This window comes from Panthera leo, chromosome A1 (assembly GCF_018350215.1).
Source record: "Panthera leo isolate Ple1 chromosome A1, P.leo_Ple1_pat1.1, whole genome shotgun sequence".
In the NCBI taxonomy this organism is placed as follows: domain Eukaryota; kingdom Metazoa; phylum Chordata; class Mammalia; order Carnivora; family Felidae; genus Panthera; species Panthera leo.
Window position 1 is genome coordinate 163,970,340 of NC_056679.1, and position 21,802 is coordinate 163,992,141.

The 21,802-nt window shown below is 35.4% G+C and overlaps 1 long non-coding RNA gene across 4 annotated transcripts in view; it reads left to right on the top strand.

The window, feature by feature from the left end:
- LOC122201145 overlaps positions 1 to 21,802 on the top strand; it is a 111,776-nt gene that overhangs the window by 36,066 nt on the left and 53,908 nt on the right. Inside the window, exons 1-2 of one of the 4 annotated variants that reach the window (XR_006194105.1) lie at positions 3,699 to 3,761; positions 4,480 to 4,620. The exons of 2 other annotated variants lie outside the window; for them this stretch is intronic. This is a non-coding gene — a long non-coding RNA (uncharacterized LOC122201145). Of the gene's footprint in view, positions 1 to 3,698; positions 3,762 to 4,479; positions 4,621 to 21,802 lie in introns of those variants that run through there. One more of the 4 variants, XR_006194104.1, reaches the window with a different exon arrangement.

Genomic DNA, 21,802 nt, shown 5'->3' on the forward strand with positions numbered 1-21,802 from the left:
ATTGATCTGAGTGTCTGTTTTTGTGCCGGTACCATACTGTCTTGATGATTAAAACTTCGTAGTACAGCTTGAAGTCCAGGACTGTGATGCCTCCTGCTTTGGTTTTCTTCTTCAAGATTGTTTTGGCTATTCAGGGTCTTTTCTGGTTCCATACAAATTTTAGGATTGTTTTTCTAGCTCTGTGAAGAATCCTGTTGTTATTTTGATAGGTATTGCATTGACTATGTAGATTGCTTCAGGTAGTATTGACATTTTAACAATATTTGTTCTTCCTATCCAGGAGAATGGAATATTTCTCCATTTTTTTGTGTCTCCTTCAATTTCTTTCATAAGCTTTCTATAGTTCAAAGTGTATTATTTGTAATTAAAGCCATTTAATTAATAATAACTGAAAAATAAATAGGGACACCTGGATGGATCAGCCAGTTTAGTGTCTGACTCTTGGTTTCAGCATAGGTCATGATCTCATGGCTTTGTGGGTTTGAGCCTTGCATTGGGCTTTGTGCTGGCAGTGTGGAGCCTGCTTGAGATTGTCTCTCTCTCTCCCTCTCTCTCTGCCTGTCTCCCACTCACACTGTCTCTATCTCTCAAAATAAATTTAAAAACATAAAAAATAATAACAAAAAATTTAAGAATAGGGATAGCATTAGTTTAAGAGACGGTATGGATTAGCCATTTGTACCCCGAACTGCCAACACTTAGTGTGTATAAAAGTGGCCATAAAATGTCAATATTTTCAAAAGTCCACAGGATAACTTTCTTCAAAATGTAGAAAACTAATAGTTAACATGCAATCTCATATGTTTGATTTCCTAGGTCAGGAAATTAGGGTTTGGTTCTCAATGAACAAATAGGAAAAGTCAGGATTATATATATACATGCTTATTTTGTGTTGAAATAGACTTTTGTTTCAAGATGGGTGTGTGGCCCGCAGCCCCTTTGGGTGGGATTTTAGTGTCTAGGTGTATGGCTCTTTATTAGCTGGAGTGATAGGTGATAATAAAAATTATATTAACCTGCCTTTGCTTTGTTAATTAAATCCAGCTCCTAATGGTGACCTGGAAAGTTTTGTTGATCTTCAGCCTGTTCCTCAAAGATGTGGCTGGTGTTAGTGCCTTATTGTCAAGTTTGTCTGTATTGTCTCCATATTGCCCCCTCTTAGTCCACAGGCAAATGTGAGAGTTTTGATGAATTGCTTAGAGATTGTGTGTTTTTGATTTTATGATACAGTAACTCAAAACAAATAGCTTAAGAACACATTCTGTCCTCTATTCTAGTCAGTGCTTTGTTGGGTCAGATCTGTGGACCAGGATAATCTTTTGAGGTTTTTAAAAACTATTTCTTCCCATGTATTTTCTCCTTTTTCTTTTATGCAGGTAAAATGATTAGGTGCTTCCTTTGTTCAGAGAAGGATTATGGAACAGCATCAATACAAAAATAGTAGCTAAAACTTACTGAATATCTACTGTATGCTAAGGACTTTACTACTTTCTAAATGGGAGCTACTTTAATTCTCACAACACCTTATGAAATGAGTACCATTATTATTCTCAATATTGAGATGAGAACAGAGAGCTGCAGTGACTATATCACAGTTGCATTATGCAGAACAGAAATTGCAAGGGTACTTTCCTTTCTAGTGTGAATTTCCAAAGCTGCATGGGAAGCCACCTGAGGGGACTGAAACTGGTACTCTTGAAATAGCAGAGAGACGGAGGATCTCTAAGAGAAAAACACCAAGACAGAGGAAGGTTTTCCTATGATTAAAGTGAGATTCCCCGCACTGAGAAGAGGTTTGTGATCTCAGAAGCTGCAAGAACTTGTCTGATTCCTGATCCAGGATTAACATACTCTAAGGGCAGGTCATCAACCTGCATTCAGTCTGTAAGCCAAGTCCAGTTGGCTGCCTATTTTTGATTTGTTTGTTTTTTACTAGGCTTTAGTTTTTGGAACAGTTTTAGGTTTGCAAAAGTAGTGATCATAAGGTGCAAAGATTTCTCATATGACCTCTTCCCCCATACATGCATTGTTTCTCCATTATCAACATCCCCCACCAGAGTGGTACATTTGTTATAATTGATTAGCCTACATTGGCACATCAATAACACCCAGTGTTCATTGTTTACATTAAGGTTCACGTTTGGTGTTGTACATTCTGTGGGTTTTGTCAAATGCATGGTGATATGCATTTACTATTGTGGTATCAAAAATCCTTTGTGCTTAACCTATTCATCCCTCCCATCTCCCTACCCCTGGCGACCACTGGTTTTGTTACTGTCCCTGTAGTTTTGCCTTTTTCAGAATGTCACATAGCTGAAATCATATAGTACACAATCTTTTCAGGCTAGCTTCTTGCACTTTGTGATATGCATTTAAGTTTATCCATGTCTTTTCATGGCTTGATGGTTCATTTCTTTTTAGCACTGAATAATATTCCATCATCTAGATGCACCACACTTTATTTACCCATTCACTACTGACAGACATCCTATTGCTTTCATGTTTTGGCAGTTATGAATAAAGCTGCTATACACATCTGTGTGTAGGTGTTTGCGTAGATGTAAGTTTTCAGCTCCTCTGAGTAAATACCAACAATCATGATTGCTGGATTTGTATGGTAAGAGTATGGTTGGTTTTGTAAGAACCTGCTAAACTGTCTTCCAAACTGGATATCCCATTTTGCATTGCTACCAGCAATGAATGAGTGTTCTTGTTGCTGTCTACATCATAACCAGCATTTGGTGTTGTCAGTATTTTGGATACTGAACATTCTAACAGGCTACTTGCTTTTGTAAATTTTTTTATATTTTTTTAAAGTTTCTTTATTTTGAGAGAGAGACAGAGACAGAGAGACAGAGAGAGAGGGAGAGAGAGAGAATCCCAAGTAGGCTCTACATTGTCACTGCAGAGTCGGATGTGGGACTGAAACTCATGAACCGTGAGATCATGACCTGAGCTGAAACCAAGAGTAGGACACTTAACCGACTGAGCTTCCCAGGTGCCCCTGTAAATACATTTTATTGGAACACAGCTATGCCCAGTTGTTGACATAATGTCTATGAATGCTTTTGCACTATAATGGCAGAGTTGACTGTGACAGACGTATGACCTACAAAGACTAAAACACTTACTGTCTGGCCCTTTACAAAGTATTTGCCAACCCCTGTACCACAGAGTTGCTGTTACCGTATCTATTCTAGGTATGGCTGCTTTATGTCAATCTGACATCCAGAAAATATTTTCATGTTTCCTATGACCCTATTAAAACTCTTGCAATATCTTAATTGTTGTGGATTAAATGAATTCTTGAACAGAATCCTGAGGCTTAATATTATTTTTTTAAAATCATGCTTTATTTTGATTTCTAGGCACATATCTTTATTTCCTAGAAGTCATTTTTTTATCAAAGTAATTTCCTTAAGTACATGAATTCAATTAAGGTTTACTTTTAATATATACCTTGGAAGTGTAACATTTTCTTTTAGCATTCTCTGTTGCTCTCCTCCTTTTTTCTTACAAGCAGTTATGCCTTCCCCCGCCCTGACCCGACCCCAGTTTCACTGATTCACCCTCCTATGTAGCAATTTAAAATAGTGCCAAGGAAAGATGCTCGTCCCTGTTGAACCTGTCAAGCTGTTAACTAGTTTCTTCTCAGGTGTCTGCTGAAGATGAAGCAGGTTTTCAACAAATGTGTTTCAGGGACTCTCTGGCTAGTTTTTCATCATTATTTTCACCTACAAGAGGGTTCTGACCAAGAGGAGGTAATAATTTTGTTCTTTGTGCTCTAAATATTATTTTACCAAATTGACATCTTCGCACGTGTGGTAACTTCACATTTATTTGGCACAGGCAACAGGGCCTACAGAATAATTTATGATCTAAATGCAGCTTGTAATAGCAGAATTGCTGCTGGTGCTTAGAAATTAATTCAGAAATCACTGTCTGTAGCGTAATGATTTACCATTGTTTTTGAACCATGTTATGGAACCTACAAGTATTAATTAAGAATTATGGCATAAGGCCAAGTAGAATCTGGTGAAGTTTTATGTTATAGCAAAACAGGCAGTAATCAAAGTATTTTGAATATAAAACATTTTCATTTTCCAGATCAAGTTGTGAGAGATACTGTGTACCCTGAGGGCTTGAATCATGCCAACACCATATTTAGTCTGCAATTTGGATGGTCTAATAAATCAATATGCCCGCTTTTATGAATTTTTAAAAAATTAATAAGAATAATTTACCAAGTAAGAAGCCATTGAATGGATTTAAAATTGAAGTGAGATTTGAAGAGGAGGATTTTATAAATCAGGTCAACAGTGGTGATTTTTAAAAGTTGGACTGAGTTGGAAAAAATTGGTAAACAGTTGAAAATAGATCAGAATGAAGAAGTGAAGATTCATGGAATGTTTAAAAAATATGGTTTGTCTCAGATGCATGCATCCCTGAAGGCTGAACTCAAAATAACTTTCTCCCCAGGCAGCTACCAAAAAATCCCTACTGGAGGTGACGAGGCTGATGAGAATGGTCATTAACATCTTACAACGTTTTATAGCACTCCAATCTATAATGCCCTTCCTCAAAATGGAGCTCATTTGATTTTCACAGTGTCTCTATAAGGTATCTTCATTTCCCAAACTCCTTTATTTATAATTGCCTGTCAGTGCAAATTCTTCTGTCAGTGCTTCTTTATCAGGGATGTATGTCCAAAATTCTAATTAGGGAAGGTAGGTCTGGGATTAGGCCCCGACTCCTTTTCTAATCTTCCTCATTCTAACATATACCAGGATCAACTTGTATGAAACATTTTCTATGTTGTGTTGCATATATTTATGTTCAAGTTTTGTTCTCCCAACTGAGGCGACAATTATCCAATGAATTATAAGGCTAATCTAAACAAAACATATCTGTGGAATAGGAATCCTAGAAATTAAACTTGACATTAAAATTTTTACACAAAAGTCCCATTTGTCCAGAATTTAATTCAGTTTAGTTAATTTGACAGCTCTTAGAAGTGCTATGTATTAAGTGTTGCAAAGACCTCCAAGCTGAGTAAAACACAGTCCTTGTCTTCAAAGAGCTGGCAATGTGGGAGGGGAGATAAAACAAAGCAGAATATTATCACAAAAGGAAATCCTCAGGTTAACTGAGAATTATTACAGTTACCCTAAAGAGGCTATCAATGGCCAAAAAAATAAGAATACAGTGTAACATACTGGATACCCAAAGCCCACTTAAGATTTACAATATTCTTTTGATACATGTGGAAGAAGGATAATCTCTCTCTCTTCTAATGTGTTAGAAGCCAGGAAAATCTATCTTCTGTGGGAAAGAACCATACATACTAAATAGAGGAAAATAAAATGGCATCCATGGAAAGTGCAGATTGCAAACAAAGGCAAGTTTCAGAAACCAGTTGAGGGTTAGAAAACTGGAAGAACAAGATGATTGGAAATGGGAGGAAAGTTGGCGATGAATTCTAGATGATAGTATCACATGGCCTTGCCCAGGTTTCTGTGCTCCCGGGAAATGTTCACAAACAGTATTCTAGGTGCATAAAAAGGCTGTGACAGGTGGACAACTTGGAAATAGCTACAGAACTGTTGGGAGATGTTATGATTATTTTGATATATAATAAATAAACATTTATTTTTTCAATCTAGAGAAAGAAATTCCTGAAGTGTAAACTGCTTCAGTGTCAACATTTTTTTTTCCCAATTTTTCTTATAGTAATTAATTCAAGAGGGATATGTATGGTACAGCTATGCATCACACTTGATCATTGGGCACTACATGATGATGTTGTCTGCTTTTACCATCTAATAAAAGCTTGTCATGCAGGGATTTTTTTTTTTTTTTTTTTTTTTTTTTGTTTCCTGAATGAAGAAATTTCTGTCAGCTTTGCTAAACCATAGATTTACTGTCTGGCATTGTTCGTTCAGGCTTTCAATTTATGAGGCTTTGTATGTTCTCAATCCTAACAGGGACCCATTTTTGTTGTTATCTTTCTAGATAAGTGGCTTCCTTTTCTTTCACTCATGGCCTGAGATGGATTGGGCTGAAGATAGTGCTACATTAGACATGTGTTCTTTTGAGGCAAATACAGTTTTTTGTTTTTTTTTTTTTTTTTTAATATATGAAATTTACTGTCAAATTGGTTTCCATACAACACCCAGTGAGGCAAATACAGTTTGTAAAGAAAGGTGAGAACATACCTTGATGAAGAGAATGTCCAGGAGGCAGTATGCTTTTGAAAGTGCTGAGCCTTTTCACTGTATGAAATTGAGATCAGATTCATCCTTTCAGTTAACAATTAGTATTTGTTATAGACCGGGTAGTGTTTTACATATTAGCAGTGCAGTGGTGAACAAGCCAGGCCAGGATTCTAAGCTGAACAAGTTTTTAAACAAATGAGGAAGTACGTGAGCAAGATAATGATAATTGCTAAAAGAAAACGAAACAAATTGATGAGATAAAAAGTGATGTGGATCAGAGTCAGTGGTAATTTAGGTGAACTGGTCAGGGATAGCCTCTCTGATGAGAAGACATTTAAGAACTGAATGACAGAGACTGCGGCGTATGAAGAGCAGGGTCTCTGAAGTTCAGCACAGGGAACCAAACTGTAGCATAGAATGAATGGTTGGATAGAAGGAACAGGCTATACCTGTGAAGCAGCTTGTTGGGCATTTACTAATAATAGTGACGTACAGATGTTAAGGATGTATCTTTAACAAAGGTCCCCATTAAGTCTTATTACTTGACAGTCTTACTGACAATCCTCCAAAACATGACCTTTAACTCTGAAAATAAAGACAATTTCTCAATTGTAAAAAGCCAAATAAGTAATTCATATTGTTTTTATATTTATACTCTTTTTATTTGCTAGGTGAAAGAAAATGGCAAGTGAGGCTATTGCTTAGAAAATCTTCTAAAGCTCTAATCTGCATAATATCACAAGGAGGAAATAAAGACCACGACTAATTCGGAGCTTTTTAGGAGTTGCACTGAAAATTAGGAATCCTAGTAGTAGTAGTAGTAGTTTTGTTTATAGGTTTTTCCTCTGCACTGTTTTGCAGTCAGGTGAGGAACAGAGATACCATTTCAGCCCATGCAGATTCTGAGCATACTGTTATAGATGAGAAGCCTTAAGTTATAAAAGTCCATATCTAAGTATTATGGCTTATTCAGATGAAATTGAGGGCATGGGGACTAACCAAGAATTTAAATGTAAAATAGAAGTATTTGTTAATCCAGTCATCGTTGATCATAAATTCTTAATTGTAAAAAATAAGCTTGAGTTACTATATTTGAGACACGTTGCCAGATTTATGTAAATATATATACATATATATATATATATATATATATATGCATAATTTCTCACACACACAATTTTTATTTAGTTCTTTTCATTTTGCAAAGTGGTATCACTCCAGTTTGACAGATGAGGAAACTGAAGTTCAAACCTCTTAAATGACTTGAACATGTTTAGAGTGCAAAACTCAGATTTACATGCAGCTATTATTTTTGATTCTGAAGCCTATCCTCTTTCAATCTGCCATGCTGAATTTGGAAATTTTTATAAAAACGAAGACTTTCATTTCTTTGTTTTCTTCATTGTTTCTGCTAACCAGATGAAAGCATAAATAAGTTACCATGGGAGAAAAATTGTTTAATGTACTTAAACGACAAGCAATTTTCTAGACCTCTGGAAATGTTTAATCATATAGAATTCACACCCAAAAAGCAAAATGATTTTATATTATATAAAATTATGGTTTGTGTTATTGAAGCAGAATTGCCAAATAGATATTGGAAATGTTTTATTATTATTGTATGATTATTGTGAAATATAGTTAGTGAATGTTTGTGAGCACTCACAATATTTCAGGATGCACTATCCAAAATTCTTTGTAACTGTTGTCTTCTTTAAACTTGCTCCATTTTATGGACAAGGATTCAGGTCTAGGGAGTTTAACTCATACAAGTGGGAGAGGGGCTCTCAGGGCTCTTAAGCCCAAACCTACCCTGTTACTCCCACCTGGCAGTTTGAAAGTATAAACATTTGTTTGTAAATAAACAGAATAATGAGGATCTTTCACTCATTTGGGTGGGGCTTCTTTTTACCTGGTTCTAAGTAGTGACATTTATTCTTGATATAATAAAATCTATGTTTTTCTTTTACATCTGTAAACTTTGATAAACTTTTTTTTTTTTTTTTTCCCCTTTTGAGGACATTTGGGAAGCTTTCAGGACACTAGTATCATTTAAAGTTAACTAAAGCTTATTATGTGGAAGCATTAAAGATCAAATGGCTTTCTTATTATTTATCATCCAACCTACTGTTGTACTGGAGCAAGATAATAGCATTTGGGGAAAATAGAACCACTGGTGTTTGACTATACAAGGTGTTTCCTATACAAGGACTTGTAGTTCAGAATGAGTTTCATTCCTAATACTGCTTTTGATTCTTTATAGGTGGGTTGGGCTTCCCATTCACAATGCAGCAGAATAACTAAGGTGGGGCCGGTGGTAGCTACAGTTTTGAAACTTTGTGACATAATTCATCACTGTATGACTTAAACTTTCAAAATTATTCATTCCCATATCTACTACTGGAAATGTTTTACTTTAATTAAAAATGTTTGGTCTCCTGAGGGCCTCATACATATAGACTTGTTAATCCATATCCTCAGGTCATGGCTTTGAATTACAATTTGTATTCTCAACGACTAGATCAGTGGTCACCAAGAAAGCTGGCTACTAAATGTGGCTGGTTTAGTATAACTCACAGTATGTCCTAACATGGAAAGTCAGCATATCGTTTTGAGATACAGATAGCACATTAAAAAGAAAATTTCCCATCAGGGTCTATGAGCTAAGAAATCAACGGTTTTTTATGAAGAAATCCTTGGGAAAAGAAACGAAGCCACAGAGATACACCCTTGTTTTACTTAAGTAAAATGAATATCCCCATATATAGAAAGAATATTTTCAATCTTGTTGAAAAGGTAAATGAGAAATGGTGTTTCACTGTCAGGATGTATCTTACACATTTGATGGAAAATTACTGAAGAGAAGCAGTCACATTTCAGAGTCTCAAACCTGTTAGAAAGTAAGAGCAGTTTCTCTCCATGGAATTGTTATTGTGAAAAAATAGGCTAGCTTGTAACACTGGGGTGCTTGATTTCAAGTCCAAGTTTATATTGGGCCTTCAACAAGGTGTGGAACGGTAATAGGATGTGGTGGTTTGATATAAGGTAGTTTATAAGTCTGATCCTTAAAAGCCTGTGACATTCTACTGAGAATTCTCTACTCTGATTTTTCTCAAGTAAGAACTGTGTGGAGGTCATTGCTAGACATTCTTAGTGGTCAAAGAAAATAAATATGAAACAATTACCACACGAATGGGAACATTTCCTGAGCATCTGTGCTATAGTATGTCTTTGGCATGTTTAAGCTGTTGGCAAAAAATGAAAAAACTATCATAGATGTATTGATATTCACAATAACTTTGGGACAGTATAGGCCATATTTAATTATTTTAGAGTATAGCTGTTCTACTCGTATTGTCTTCAGAAAAGAGATAAAAATAAGACCAATTATAATAAGAAGACCCAGGTCTCCTGGGATTTACTCTTCAACGGGTAAGATTTCAGGGAAATCCCAATTTATCTGATTTAATGTCTGTGAGAAAGTAATTCCCAGAATACAAATAGTTCTAATACAGATTTTTCATTGCTTTACAAAATTCTCAGTGTTTCACAGTCATTAATTACTGCTTTGCTGACATGTGAATGAAGATCTATAGCAATCACAGCATATGTCCTAGGCATGCTTACTTTGGCAGACTCTACTCCTTACCAAGTCACATTTCTAATTCTCATGCACCTATTTGAATGCATCACATTACATTGATTTTTTTTTTTTGATGTAAAATCTTAAGATAATTTTATTTTCAAAGAATAAATTATTTCTTTTGCTCTTGAGTTTTATTTTATTTTTTTGTATTTGCATATGAGCTAAGTAGCAATTGGCATACATTTTTGTAGACATTATGTGAACATTAATTTTTGGAGCCTGTGTTAAACAGTGTTGAGTGGGGAGCTTAGAAAGCTCATAGATCCTAGGTTTTGTGTTTGCAATACCTAACATCAAAAATGCCCCTGGTTGTGCAAAGCTGGTGTAAACCACTATAATTCTATACAGAGGTCTAAGACAACCATTGCATATCTGGTTTCGTGGTACTTGTGGCAAAGTTGGTAAGTATTTGCTTTCGCTTTTGTAAGAAATAATGTTGAAATGCTTGGGCATCTTGAGACAAAATACTGTCACCTTGAGAATAGTGTAACTGGCAGAATCAGGTGAAGCTGCTGCTTAAGATGGAACGAGTATTACTCAGTTACCAGGTTTTCAATCTATCAGATAATATGATCATTGGTTAATCACACACACACATACACACAGATGCATGGATGTATAATTTTTGAAGATTTACCATATTATATGTCTTTATAAAAAGGAGACAGAAGCCTTCTCTACCCCCATCTACACTGTAGACACTGCAGATTTAAAAAAAAAAAAAAAAAGAAAAAAGAAAGGTTGAAACTTGTGGATCGAAGATGAGGCAGGAGATATAAAATGGATTAAAGTTAAAATGAAGATAAATTCCTGAAAGCAAACAAAGGCATGACAAAATGCAAAAAGCTTTCAAGGTTAAATAGAGTGATAATCTCAAAAGCCAAATGAATTTAAAGTTCTATTCGGTTTTATCACAACCTTTCACAAATAAGACCTTAAAGAGATACCTGGGTAAATACAATGAGCTGCTGCCGTAGTTCGCCACAGGAATACCATATCTGTCATCTAGTGTCCTCTTTCTTACAATTTTCCCCTGTAAAAAAGTCTCAGTTTGAGGCCATTTTAATGAATTACTGATATTTGGGTCATCTCAAAATATTGCGTATTTTGTTTTCAATTCAAATCATTGACTGTGTCAAAGGCGGGCACCATTTATTAATTAGAGAAGGAATAATTGTCTGAAAGTACTTAACATCCCAGTAAAGAGTTCTGTGCCAATGTGGCTGAATTTTGTGTTTAAGATCTCCATAGAACAGCTAATTGTACTGTGGTATTAGTTGACGATTTCTTTCTGTTCCCATTAATCTTTTCCTGTGTACTTGCTGAGGGCTTTTGACCTGTTCACTCAGGGACTTGCCAGCCAGCAGCTGACCAGTATGTGTCCTTTGTTTTGTATTCTGGATGATGTGATGGGTCATCCGGTCAGCGCCCAACTTTATTAGAAATAATAGCTGTAAGTAAATTCGTGGTGAGCCTTTAAAAGCCCATAAAATGGGTAAAAAGCCATTTGATCACATGTAATGTTTAAGAAATACCCTGGCAGAAGTTTGGTTGTGTGAAAAATGACAAGTTCACATACTACAACTAACCCTGGACACTGACTCATTTTATATCAATGCTGAGTATTTCTGGTGTTTGACAATGTGAAATTTGATTTTTTAAATACTAGCATAATTGGAAAGGGAATTATAATAAACATAGTACAGAACATCTTCATTTGCTACCATTTATCAGGTGACACAGTGATTCCTGTAATTTCAAAAAGAAATAGCTTGCATTGCTTGGCTATTTTCTAGTAGAAAGTATACCACCTTATAAATTTATAGTTTAAGAATACTGTGGATAAGAAAAATATCCTGTCCAAATTAGAATTTGTGAAGATGAGTATGAGTAATGTATTTATTTCAGAGTTGAGAAACGGAGCCTTATTTCCTATTGGCATATGGAATTACTAATATGGAGAATGAAGGATGATAGTTAAAGTTCAAGACAGCAGAAATTCAAGGAAGACAGGCCTTTCAGTTATCTCATTATTTGTGAGAAACGAGTAAACATCTGAAAGTAGCACAGTGAAGTGAAAAAGTAATCCACAGGAGATACGAGTAGATATGGGACCCACTGTTATCTTTTTGACATGGGCACCTAGCCAGAAAGTTGCTAGGTACTGATAGCTGCCAGCCTATAGTGGAGCCAGTGGGAAGCAGAGTTTCCAGACAACTGGACTAGGCTTTCTCTGAGAAAACACAATACAGACTTAGTGTGGATAGGGAGTGGTAGGGAGAGCTCAGATAAGATTGTAGATGACAACAGTGATACTGACTCCTGGATCAGTTAGATAAGGTTTGGGCTTATGAAATTCTAGATAATTTACAGCAGAGTTTCCCAGAATGCTGCTTGGCTACATTCTGGAGGTACTTGAGATGATTTTAGAAGGTGCATAGGCATAGCATTAGAAAACACTGAGCCACATAGAAAGAAAGTCACTTTCTTTGCAATTTTTTTTTTTTTTGAATTAGAATAAGGAGAAAAAAGTCCACAATATGGTACTAATGTGTCCTTAATAGCCCACTAACACTTGCTAATCTCCCTATTTAATAATTGGAAAGCAGGTCTTGGCAAACAACTTTAGCTAGTTAGAATTTATGGCATTTTTAAAAATGACACATGATACTGATTTTTCATTTATAATAATAGTTTATTTTTAATTTATTTAAGTAAAAATAATAATTCCATTTATTTTTCATTTTTTATTAAAACAATTTTTTTAACATTTTTATTTATTTTTGAGAGACAGAGAGAGGCAGAGTGTGAGTGGAGGAGGGGCAGAGAGACAGAGGGAACACAGAATCTGAAGCAGGCTCCAGGCTTTGAGTTGCCAGGACAGAGCCCAGCATTCACCTTGAACCCACCAACTGTGAGATCACGGCCTGAGCTGAAGTCGGATACTCAACCGACAGCCACCCAGGCACCCCTAATTTTTTTTATTTTTTAAATGTTTATTTATTTATTTTGAGAGAGAGAGAGAGAGCGAGCAGGGGAGAGGCAGAGAGAAAGGGAGACAGAGAATCTCAAGCAGGCTCCACACTGTCAGCATGGAGCCTGATGCAGGACTTGAACTCACCAACCCTGAGATCAATCAGGACCTGAGCTGAAATCAAGAGTCGTACGCCTAACCATCTGAGCCACCCAGGTGCTGCAATAATGAAGCTTCCATGTAAACTAAAATATTAAGTGTGTAAGAGTTTAGGTGTTACAAAGATAAGACACAAGTCAGGATAGCAGGAAGCAAATGATGGCAGTTTGGCCAACATTGATGTGGAGAGATGGTTCAAGTCCTCCTTTATTTGTAAGAGATTCTGGAGATATTTGGCCAAACAGTATATGCTAAAGCTTTCCTGTGTACTTCCACCTTCTTAGTGGTCAGAACTCTTCTTACTGGGAAGAGATGCAAAACTTCCCTTGTCAAACACTAGGGAAAGCAATTAAATAGTTAAAGTGGAAGCTTGGATAGACCACCCCTGCAGTAAGAAGGTAACTTAACACTATTTTCACTTGCAGACACTCGTACTTCATGTTTGTACAAGTTAGCTTGCAGTAGTAATGTTTTTGGTAAGGAAAAGGCGGGGGGTGGGTGGATATTGGCTTGTCTATTGACAAAAAAAAACACAAAAAACAAAAAACAAAACCCAACAGTTTATTATACAGGTTGGGTATTTAAAAATAAAACATATTTGGCAATAATTAGTTGAAAAATATAGCTAAAATTTGGAACTTAAACAAAAATCATAGATATAGTCCCTCATCTTCAACAAATCATAACATAAACATTTGTCAAAAAACCTTCCCTTGAGGGGGCAGTGATTCTTGAATGGTCTAGGCTGGTATCTAGGAATCCATAATGGGATGTATTTGGCAGAAGTTAGTTTCCTTACTCTAACTCTCATTTGCACTGTTCTGACCAAACCATGGTCATCTAAGAAATTAGCACTCACAGGTTATATGACTTCTCATCAAGAAGCTCACTCATAAATTTAGAGGCTGTCACTTAAGTATACAGTGAATGTAAATGGATTATTTTATGGAGGCTTTGAGGCCTCTCATAGCTTTCTGTAAAGATTCTTTGATGTATTAAGAGAGCTTTTGCACAGCTGATTTATTTACTGCATGCCCTTTACCCTCTGCACCATGGGCATTAAAAAAATGCTTTGAGTGCTAACTAAAACTAGAAGTGGCTGTGTTGAGTATGGTATAGAGAAAAAAAAGCTGAGTTGAATAAAAGCATTTAAGAGAAAGAGAAATATTTCAATATCCATTGGGCTCTACGGGTAACAGATTGGTTGAAAGCAGATCTCAACAGGTTATAAGGTAGTACTGGCAATTTTCATGTCCACCCCCAGCCCTGAAATTGCTTTCTCTTCTGTGGACTTTGCTTTTCTTTTTTCCCTAAACACTCTTTACCCATTTTGTTCTGTATCACATTTAGCGGTGTATGCATTGGTCTTTTTTGATAGGTTTTTAAGCTCTATATCTTATATATCTTATTCAACTCCCAAGACAGTGTGTTACTGATAGTAGCCTTTCAATCACTGCTTTTTGAATTAAATCTTGAGAGCTGCTTAGCCTGTATGGGGAAATAAGCAGACTGCCTAGAGCCTCAGATCCGTCCCATTTTTACCACTAGCTACCTGAGTGGCCTTGGAAAAGTTACTCAATCTCTTTAAGGCTTAGTTTCTCCACCTGCAAAATGGGGTAATAATAGTATCTGTCTCTCAGTGTTTCTGTGAAGGTTGAATATAATAATTTATGTCAAGACTTAGAACAATGCCTAGAGCCATATCTAGGAAGGGAGTCCATATATTTTAGATATTTAATTTTAGTGATGATACCCTAGTACTTTTTTCAGAGACTAATTAAAAGAAATAAAGATTACAATAGTGGAAAGAAAACTATATCAAAATCCAGGAATCTAGATTTTCGTCTTGTTTCTATTGGTATTTATTTAACCTTAGCCTGATCAAGATTTCATGAACTTGATTCTTCATTTATAAATGAAGGTGTTTGGACTTGATGTCTGTAAAACTCCTTCTAGTTTAAAAGTTTTATGATTATTATCCTGTTTGTTCTCATGGAGGGGCATTTTAAGAACACAAATTAATATATGAACCTTTAGGGGGATGTTGCATAATCTGTGTATGATAGTTGATTAAAAGTTGAAAAATACTAAGATCTTATTGAGACCACAACAATTAAATAATCTTTTAATCTGTATACATCTCATTTAAATAAGTAAAAGTAAGATGCATGCTTACTTTACGGAATTTAACTTTTTTATCTGCTTAACAAAAGTTGAAGCTGAATAGCTGATTCATCAGGTGAAATGACTGGACTAGATATTGGTAGAACTGAATAAAATGCTGAAAAAACTTAATGGATGTGTCCTTTTTCTAGAGGCGGTTTACTAATGCTTTGGTGACTTCTTTGGATCCATTATGTTTGTGTCTGGATGATTGGTGAATGGTTGAGTTGTTCGTCTGGAGTTCTCTCCTTGACTCGGGTTCCAAATCAAATTGACATTTAAATCATGATGACTGGAGAGTGGGAATGACCCATTCCACTGTGTTGTCCTTGAAACCCTGGATTCAAGGAGATTACCCTGGATCTTTCCTGGTTCTGAGTCACAACACATGATTGATTAAATCTTCTTTTTACTCTAAATACCCAGCAACTATAACCCTCTTCTTTCCACTCTGTTGAGTTTTGAAGTGATAACATTTAGTGCTATCTCTCATTCCTTGGGCCCCATTTACTCTCCAAACCCATTGCAATCCGATTTCTGACTTGCCACTTCATTGAAACTGCCTTGGCAAAAGATAACTTCAAAATTGTTAACTCCAACAGATATTTTTATCCTATTTTTTTTTAACTCTACTGCTTTAGATAATATTGCTACATTCTCCTTCTCTAAACTTTCTTTAAGCAAGTATACTTCCTTTCTTCTGTGTATTTATAACTTGTTTTCTTTTCTTACTGACTGGTCCTTCTTATTTGAGACTTTATTATCTTTTGAACCTTAATTTTATCCTTTCTCACATACTCAGACTCAGAAGATCCTGAGCTCTACTTTCAAAGGTACCCAAATCCTACCAGTTCTTATTCTATCCAAAACTACTATCATTCTCTCATGAATTAATGGCACAGCCTTCTAAAAACAAACAAACAGGCAAACAGACAAACCAGCCTGTTTTTGCTTTTGCCTCATACAGTGGATATGGTAGGTAATAGAGTAGGTTTGTTAAAACATAAATCATAGTACTTTGCCAATTAAACTTCTGTCTTCCAATATTATTTAGAGCAAAAATTTACATAATGAAATTTATGTAATATCTATTAAGGCTCTACTTCATGTAGTTCCTGATAATCTCTCTAACATCACTTCCTTCCACTCTCTTTCTCTATCTGTAATATTTTTCATCAGGACTGACCCCTTATTGTTTCCCAGTCCAAGCAAACTCATAAGTTAAGACCTTTGCATTTGCTGTTTCTTTTTCTTGGAAAGCTCTATTCTGAGATATTCATATGACACACCTTTTCACTTACTTTAGATTTCTGCTCAAAAATCACCCTAAAAGAGAAGCATTTTCTAACCATGCCATATAAAATAGTAATGCTCTCCCTCCTCCTGACATTATTTTATTTTTCTCAATTGTGCTTATCTTCATCTTATTATACTATTGGTGGGTGCTAGATATTTGGTCTTGACTTTTTTCCTAAGCTTCCTGATAAACATTTCTACTTAATTGTCCTACAAACACCTTGAATGCACATGTTCAAAACTCATGCACATTTTATGCCTCAGAAATACCTATCTGTAACCTGAACAAAACCTTTGCCATCATGCCTGTATGTAATTATTCATATGTTTTTTCCACCTGTAACACTCTTCTTCACTTGCTAATTCCTACCAATGCTGCAAGATCATATTTCATTTCTTGTAGTTTTTTATTAACATGATTCCCACCCTTAGAATGGTTATTGTTCCTCCCCTCTCTTTCTTTAAAACCTTGAGCTTATCTTTAACCAGTGTCTGTACTGAATTATAACAATGTGATTTCTTTAGTTATCTCTCTCCCTTAATAAACTATAATCTCCTTAAGGATAGGGATTGTGCTCTATATATCTTTCTGTTCCTAGCACGTTAGTATTGTCAGCTTAGAAGGCACTCAAGGAGTGTTTGTTAAACTGCTTAGAGCCAGTTTTCTTTCCCCAAAGACAATGTTAAGGAACTTACTAGCCAAAGAGGACAGAAGAGAGGAGACACAGGAAAAAAGGAACTTTGTGCCCCAACCTGATTCATTACCATAATTCATAATCTCTATGTAACTCCAAAAACTTGAAGGCTTGGGGACTGGAAGTAGGGCATAGGGGTAGAATAGGACTGGCATGAAATTTCTATCCATTGGACACAGATGCATTTGAAGAGAGGAAAGATAACGGAGGCAGAACAACAGAGCCTCATTCTCTTAGCAGTTTCACAGCACTGTGTCAGGTGCCTGGTCCAGTTTTAGCAGTCCTGTTGGGCGGGGGCAGAGGGATAAATTACACAACAGTGAATTCTTAGATCCAGAAGCATCTTGTTAACAGAGGACGATAGAGAACAACATCATGTTTCAGAGATGTGCCATGAAGGAACAATGCAAATTACAAACTTTTAGTATATTTTAAATGTATTGATAATTGGATAATAGATTTCTTTTGATGCACGGCTGTTTACTTATCCTTTTCTGCCTAATGGCAAGTAAATAGATGTTGAATTGAGGCTTAGAGTAGATAATTCATTGGTGAGGTTTCCATACCTAGTAATTACAGAGTTAGGATAGAAATCTACTTCTGACTCTAAATATGTACTTTTTGTTTAATCTCTTGCATCTTTAGAAAGAAATGAGTCCAAAGACATGTATTCAAGTGCTGGCTTCCTTCCTTACTGATCAGTCACTTAACTTACTGGATTCAGTTTCCTGACTCTTGAAATGAGTGTAATAATATTTGTATACCTGGCTCCGAGGGTTGTTGTGAGGCTCCAATGAAAACTACGAAGTGCTATATGGAGGTATTATATTTAAGATCACCATAAAAATATGAGACTATCTTGTTGGTATATTGTCATCTTCATTTAACATTTTATTATTTGATGTTTGGTATATTAAAATGACAAACTATTTAACTAGGCTAATGTTATTTTGTTATTATTACTTCCAGAACAACCAATATGCTCGATAAATTCATTATGCATATATTGAAGCCTTCCTCTGAGACAGTGTCCTCAGGGTCCACGCTCAAATGCCAGTTATAGATGAGCACATGTTCTCTGTTTCTGCTGGTGGCTTATGTTTCCTGAATGGATTCCAAGAAGGAATCATGTTATATTGATTTACTCTTGTAGCACGTTGTTGTATAGTCAGCTTGGAATGTATACATGATTGCAGGAATTCATAATATTTGTTAGAGGAACCAGATCTATCTTTATAACAAGCACTTCACATAACATATTTTGAGGAAGAAATATTTTAAGTTCTTCCTAGGAAATTAAGTGCATATATCGTATAGCCATTCATTTACTCATTCAACAAACATGTACTAAGTGCCTGTTAAGTACCAATGTTTTAGGCATTTGGAAATATCAGTGAACAAAGAGATGCCAGCTTCTTGTTTCAGTAGGGGGAGACAAACATTAAACAATAAATATAATAAATGAGTATATTATGTAGTATGCTAGAAGGTGAAAATCAATATGGGGAAAAAAGGAAAGCAGGTAACAGGATCCATAGGCTGAACTTACACACTCATTCAGCTAATTAGTGAGTATTTATTAAGTACAACTGCTAAGAAGGTAATATCTAACTCATACTGAGCTAGCAGTACTTAGAGAAATCCAAAATCAAGCTTGAAAAAATCAGCAAAAATGGTAATGATACGGAGACAGGAGGCTAGTTAAAAGATTGCTAGTGGGTATGCAAATTATTCCAACTTGTAAGTAACATAATCTGACATTATCTATTAAATTTAAAATGCACAACTATTTCACCAACTTCTGTGAATTCATCCAATGAAAGAGAAAGTATTAGTATATGAGGATGTTTAAGAATGTTTTTCCAGCATTGTCTGTTGTTGGAAAAGGAGAGAAGGAAAAGAGGTGATTGGGTAGGAGAAGCCTCAGACCATTGCACATCTAAAGCAGAAGATGAACAAACATCTGAATATTACCAGACATTTATTGATAGCCAAATCCATGAAATTTCATGGATAATATCAGAGAAAACAGAATTAAAGAACAATCAGGATTTTAAGGAAGTATAATTGATATCCTTTAAGAGATAAAGAAGCTAATGTAACTATGAAATAATAACAGGCTTTAAAAAATTAGCAAATTAGCGATCATCAAAATAAAAGCTCAGTAAATGGGCTGAATAGTAGAATAATCATAGATGAAGATTTAATTAGTGATTAAGAAGAGTGGACAAGGAATTCATCTAGAATTCAGCACAAAAGACAAAAAGATGAAAAACATGAAAGAAATAATTTAGGTTCAAAAATTGTTATATCCATTTATTTTTTTTTATTTTTTTTAACGTTTATTTATTTTTGAGACAGAGAGAGACAGAGCATGAACAGGAGAGGGGCAGAGAGAGACGGAGACACAGAATCTGAAACAGTCTCCAGGCTCTGAGCTGTCAGCACAGAGCCCGGCGCGGGACTTGAACTCACGGGCCGTGAGATCATGACCTGAGCTGAAGTCGGACGCTTAACCAACCAAGCCACCCAGGTGCCCCTGTTATATCCATTTAAAAGATTTCTAGGAGAAAAGATTCTGTGACAATACCTGTATACTTGTATACTCTCAAACATTGGTTATTTTTATTTATTTTATTTATTTAATGTTTATTTATTTTGAGAGAGAATAAGAAAGAGAGCACAGGGGAGGGTCAGAGGTAGAGGGAGAGAGGGATCCCAAGCAGGCTCCACACTGTCAGTGCTGCTTCACAAATCATGAGATCATGACTTGAGCGGAAATCAAGAATAGGACATTTAACCAACTGAGCCATCCAGGTGCCCCAAACATTGTTTGCAAATTTAATAGGTTAAAAATTATGAATGGCATTGAGGTTGAGCATCATTTTCTATATGGAGTATAGAAAAACGTGTGTGTGTGTGTGTGTGTGTGTGTGTGTGTGTGTGTGTGTGTGTGTGTGTTTTCCATCTATTACCTATTTATGGCCTTTGATTTTTTTCTATTATATTATTGCATTTTAAATATATAAACCTTCTTTGTATGTAAGGGCTAATTATCTCTTACCCATCATATAAGCTATGAATACATAATCTTAGTCTGTCATTTAAAAAATTAGTTATGATATATTTTGTCTTTGAAATTTCTTTCTATTTATTCAAATATGTCAGTATTTTCTTTGTGTTTTCTGAATCTTATGGATATCTTAAAAAAGTATTCCCTTTTGCTTAATCCCCCAACCTAAGCTATATTTTATTTAACTCCTTTATAGTTTGCTTTTTTGGTTTTAGATCTTAAATCAATTTGAAACGTGTGTTTAATTACCATATAAATAGGTAGTTCTTTTCTCATATTAAGTCTGCATATATGTGTGTGTATGAGTTTAAAAATTTGATTTCTCTATTTGGTTCCATTGATCTCCTATTTCCCTCCTAGTACCATACCAAAGCTTTCTATTGATAACTGGTAGAGAAAGTGATCCCAAATTATTCCTTTTTCCAAAGTTATCCTTGCTATTCTTCTATATTTACTCTCTCTAGAAAAACTTACGAATCTATTTGTCAGGTTTCTGTATGAATTATGTCTTTTTGTTTTAAAATAAAACAGATATGTAGAACCAGAAAAAATATATGTAGCTTAATGAATTAATGTAATGTGAACACCTTTGAAGCCACTACCTGAGTAGGAAATAGAATTTTGTCTGCCATTCTAGAATCCATCCATGTGCCTATCCAAATCCCAATTGCCCTGATAGAAACCACTACCTTGATTTTTATACTTATTCCCTTGAGCTTCTTCATCAGTTTATCACCCAGGCGTGAATCCCTAAACCACAGTCTTAAACACTGCATATTAGCTGTGCCTTTTATATCTTTTAATATATAGTTCTCTCTATCCATATTTTTTCTTTGGAATTTATTTATTATTGAAGAACCTACATCATTTAACCTGCAAAATTTCCATGTCTGGATTGATAATTTCATACTCATAGTGCTATACTCTTCAACATATTCCTCTGCCCTCTGACTTTCTGCACATTGGCAGCTGGTTCCAAAGGCTTGATGGGTTTGATCCCTTTTGCAAACCTATTGGTGGTGGTAGTTTTCATCGGGAGACACTTAATGTCTGATTTGCTCTCAATTCCTTTCACTCTCTTTTTCTCCCTTTCTTTATCTTCTTTATTGTAATGTTAGCAACCATTCATGCTAATACCTTGATCAGTCAATTCATTAGGGGTTGGAAAATGGTGATATTCTAATTTTTTATTCTTATTTATCAGCTGGAATAATTTTATTAAGAGGTGCTTTTCCTCATCAATTAAGTGATTACCTAGTAATACAATTTATATAAGGAAGGTAGTATAGATGTTTAATTATTTCTTGTAATTTACCAGTTTCTAAGATACAGACTTGATTTCCAGTCATTTTCCAGAGCCCCATTGAGTTTTTTCCCTCTCTTTATGAACTTATAAATTTAAATATGTTCTGATATGTTTCAGTCTCTTGGCATTATTATTTTTCTGAAGCTTAAATTGCCTCATTTTTGGCCAGTGGGAGCCTCTTCAATTTGGCTTATGAGCATTTTGACAGGATTCTGGTGGTTTTTGATTTCTTCTTTTCTCTGTGCCCTGTCCGGTTTGACAGGATTTTTTGGCCT